Source organism: Penaeus vannamei, chromosome 12 (genome assembly GCF_042767895.1).
Source record: "Penaeus vannamei isolate JL-2024 chromosome 12, ASM4276789v1, whole genome shotgun sequence".
NCBI lineage: Eukaryota > Metazoa > Arthropoda > Malacostraca > Decapoda > Penaeidae > Penaeus > Penaeus vannamei.
This window is the reverse complement of record NC_091560.1, coordinates 5708764-5713763: the sequence shown is the minus strand read 5'-3', so window position 1 is coordinate 5713763 and position 5000 is coordinate 5708764.

The following is a 5000-nucleotide window of genomic DNA, read 5'->3' as shown; positions in this document are numbered from 1 at the left end:
CCTCTGCTGCCAAGACCGCGCACAAAAAAGAATATATATATATATAAAATGAAAAAAAAATTAAAATGAATAAGTAAAAGAATAAAAAATAAACATAAGTTGATATACTCATTGAGATGGTAATAAGTTTCTTTTTAGCAAAGCAAATGTTTATATTTTCTGACATGAATATATATTTATCAACATGTATTGCCTGAATATATTAACTTACTGCACTATTAATATGCATATTCCTTTTACTACGAAAAAAAATAAAATCTGCCATAATGAATGCACAAATAAGCTTATAGAAACTTTATCTTATTCTATTCTTCATTATTATAGAAAACAAAGTAAAGAAAGAGAAACAATTGAACAGTTAGGTGGACAGGTTTTCAATATCAACAAAAGAAATACCTTACATTCAGATTCAGACAAATTGGTCTTAAAATGTCAAAGTACATGAATTATCCCACTGTACAAGTAAAAGTATATAGACCAACATCATTATCAAGAGGAACGGCGGAAATGGCTTCTTCTTTGCGGTAATTTAAGTTTGCGAAAGTCCCCCCTACTCTGGGCGGGAAGAAGGTCCGCAGTGCTAGATCATGCGGTAGAAGTTACCGCATTTTGGAGATTATGTTTTCCTTTCTGTAAGCTCGAGTAATTGTAGAACAAATGAAGAGGATCAAGTGACCGTTGTTCTGGGAGGTTAATATATAGTGTATTGGCATATATTGACCACATATTTTTAATGTACCAAATCAATTTTATACAAAACATTACTGCAGCATTCAAGTATCATTACATACATCTGAAGAGCTCTGTAATTTACTCCACATTCCTGTTCAGTCTTATTTACGTTCCTTGTGGATAATAGACCATTGCTATACTAACAAAAAATTAAATAAATAGAGTTTTCTTCCATGGATGCCTCCTAAACGCGCTTACAGAAGTCCCTGGCTACATAACGACCACTTGAAGGAGTGGGTGAAGGAGTTGGACGACCCTCATCAGAAAGCCATTTGTGATGCGTGTTGTTACGAAATCCGTGAAGAGATCTTTACCATCAACACTAAACAACCCACGTTCACTGCACTGATAGAGTTCACATTTATCATTCATTCTCAAGTACAACAGACACTAAACAACCTACGTTCACTGCACTGATAGAGTTCACATTTATCATTCATTCTCAAGTACAACAGACACTAAACAACCTACGTTCACTGCACTGATAGAGTTCACATTTATCATTGCAGAAGTGTCTTAGTAAAATTAGGTTCAGAGATTACTTACGGGTGATCTAGAACCACTGGACAGGGAATAATAATAATAATAATAATTTAGGGTTTGTTGTGACAGGCTCTTGTGACATCAGTTAAATTGTGGCTTGTCTGTTTATTATGCTTCTAAACTACCCCCTGTGTGTGAGAAATGGCCGGGGTGACCATCCACTGGCGGTGCGCGGGAATCGAACGCTGGTCAGGAAAATTGCGAGACAACAATGCACTGGTATTCCACTTGTCTCACGCAGGTCAAAAAAATGAAGAATTTTACAAGGGCCTCTATAACTATTACTATTGTTTTCATTATTGCTATTGATAGGAATCTTATTCTTTATAATTTTCATTTTTATAATTATCATTCGTATTACAATCTGTTCTTATTTATTTTGGTATGATGATATGTATTCAACAATAATGTAATTATGTATATTTGACAATATTGATATGAGGATATATCTTTAATAATAATATAATGATATAAATATTTTACAATAATATGATATTACTTCCTTAATAAGAATATAATTACACATAACTCATAGAAGTGTACTTTCCGAAGGCTTCTTGAACCTGACGACTGAAGATGACGTTCAAATATTTAAGAATTATGCAATTTTTTTGCTTTTTGATGTTCCTGCTTTTCCGACACCGAATGCCACAAATTTGCGAAAATTTAATCCCTAATTTAATCGATAATAATAATCCCTCATTCGCCCTCTCTTACCTTATTTTTTTTCTTTTTTTACCAAAACGTGATGAATTCAAGTTGAAGTGAGGAACAAGACGTCACCACACAGGGATAACTACTGTATTTTGTCTGTTTGGTAATATTTTCCTTTAAGAATTTGTGGTGGAGTTAGGTATTTTGGGTGCTTCGGTATTAGCAAGGGTTGGCGTAGTTCTCTGTCCGCTGTTGTCTGTATAACAAATATTTTAGCCTCTTTTTATAATTTTTTACCGTTATTTCACTGTGGTTTTGGTTATTATTACTAATGTTTTTTGTTTCAGTATTGCCATTAGCAGCAATATTATTTCTGATCATTGTTATTAACATTGTCATTTTTATTATGATAATTATTATTATGATATAGATGGTTATCATTTTTCCTCATTATTATTGCAATAAAAGGAATATTTCCGCTGTATCTAGAAAGGGCACCCGAATGACAATGAAAACAATTATAGAAAAAAAAAACGTATATATATGTATCTCTCTCTCTCTCTCTCTCTCTCTCTCTCTCTCTCTCTCTCTCTCTCTCTCTCTCTCTCTCTCTCTCTCTCTCTCTCTCTCTCTCTGTCTCTCTCTCTCTCTCTCTGTCTCTCTCTCTCTCTCTCTGTCTCTCTCTCTCTCTCTATCTGTCTCTCTCTCTCTCTCTCTCTCTCTCTCTCTCTCTCTCTCTCTCTCTCTCTCTCTCTCTCTCTCTCTCTCTCTCTATATATATATATATATATATATATATATATATATATATATATATATATATATGAAGAGTAAAAGAGGTGTATGTGGTTCATTATGAACAAATTGTAAATAGAAGAATAAAGGGAAGAATAATATGCCCATATGTATATACATGCCAAACACAAACACACACACATATATGTGTGTGTGTGTGCATATATACATACATATATATATATATATATATATATATATATATATATATATATATATATATACATACATATATATATATATATATATATATATATATATATATATATATATATATATATATATATATTTGTGTGTGTATTCTTCCTTTTTCCACTCTCTACATATCTCTCTTTCTCTCTCTTCCCCTCTCACTTCCCTCAGCTCCCCTCCGAGGGTTGTAAATGAGCAGACTGAGTGTGTTTGAAATGTCAAAGTGTCACACGTGTGGCATGCACCCTCTCACCCTCACCCCCCTCCCTCCCCCCCCCCCACAGCCTTCTCTCTCTCTCCCCTCTCCTCACATTCTCTTCCCTCCTCCCTCTCTCTTTTTCTCCCCCGTTTTTCCTCATCACCCTCCCTTCCTCCCCCTCCGCCTTCCCCTCTCTCTCCCCTCTCCTCACCCTCTCTTCCCCTCCCTTTTCTCCCTTTCCCCTCACCATCCTCCCTTCCTCCCCCTCCGCCTTCCCTCTCCCTCACCCTCTCTTCCCTCCCTCCCTCTCCCCCCCCTTTCCTCCCCCCTTCCCCTCACCACCTTCCCTTCCTCCCCCTCCCGCCTTCCCTCTCCTCACCCTCTCTTCCCCTCCCACTCCCTCTCCCTTTCCTCCCCCTTCCCCCTCACCACCTTCCCTTCCTCCCCCTCCGCCTTCCCTCTCCCCACCCTCTCTTTCCCCTCCCTCCCTCTCCCTTTTCCTCCCTTTCACTCCCCCTTCCCCCTCACTACCTTCCCTTCCTCCCCCTCATTTCTCCTCGCATTGCTCTTCCTCCCCCTCTCCCTCATTCCTTCTCTCTACTCTTCACTCTTAGAATGGCACACTCTTTAGGACACTAAGTTACAGTGCTTTTATAGTACTACTGTTGACTTCCTCGTTCATAGTAGTACTCTAGTGTTATCTCTCTCTCTCTTTCCCTCCCTCTTTCTCTCTCTCTCTCCATCTCTCTCTCTCTCTCTCTCTCTCTCTCTCTCTCTCTCTCTCTCTCTCTCTCTCTCTCTCTCTCTCTCTCTCTCTCTCTCTCTCACTCTGTCCCCATGTTTATTTTACGTTGAGAATGTTCTCTATGTTATTTCTACTTTCTGTATTCAAGCTGTTCACGGTAATGATGTTCCTATGTTATTTTTACTGGTATTTCCTTTGCTATTTTTTTTCTTTTTTCCCTGATAGTGCTCAGTTCTGGCAATACCTATTCTTCTATTCATACTAGTAATACCTCTGTGTTGTTTATACGAGTAATTCTCTTGTGATTACATTTCTGCGGCTGATGCGACTATTTTTTCTATTTTTTTCTGTTTTTCTTTCTTTTTTATACAAGTAATACCCTTGTTTTTTTTTTTTTTTTTTTTTTTTTTACAGAAGACTATCCCAACATCTACTTTGCCCTTCGTACCAGCTGACGTCCTCTCCCCCCCTCCCCCTCCCCTCCTCCCTGTCGTCCCATTTCATTTTTTTTTCCTCTTCTACTGCCCTTTCCATTTCTCTTTTTCTCCACTTACACTTTCTACTCCATTTCCCCCTTCTTCCTTCTTTCCTTTTTCCTCTCCACCTCTCTTCGTTCCGTCTCTATTCTATCCTTCTCTATCCTATTTCCCTTTCTCCACTCCTTCTGCCCCCCACCCCCCCTTCTCCATTCCTCCCCATCACCCCAGTTCTCCCTCTCTCCCCTTTCCCCTCTCCCTCTCCCTCTCTCGCCATCCCTCCCCCTCCCCCTCCCTCTCCCCCTCTATCCCCTTTCCCTCCCTCTCCCTCTCCCCTTTCCCCCCTCCCATCCCCCTCTCCCTCTCTCTCCCCTTTCCCCTTTTTCCCTCCCCTCTCTCCCCTTTCCCTCTTTCCCCCCTCTCCCCCTCACCCTCCCACCTCCCCCCCTTTCCCTCCCTCTCTCCCCATCCTCCCCTCACCCTACCCCCCTCTCCTCTCTCCCTCCCCTCCCCCCCACCTCCCCCACCTTCCTAACGGCCTCATACCACAATTCACTCATACAACAACTCTGACATCATACCTCCAATCCGTGTGTCAAGCTCAGTGTGTCGAGCTATTTGTCGAGCGAGGCTGTCTCTCCCTCAGCCAGATGGTGTCATATTG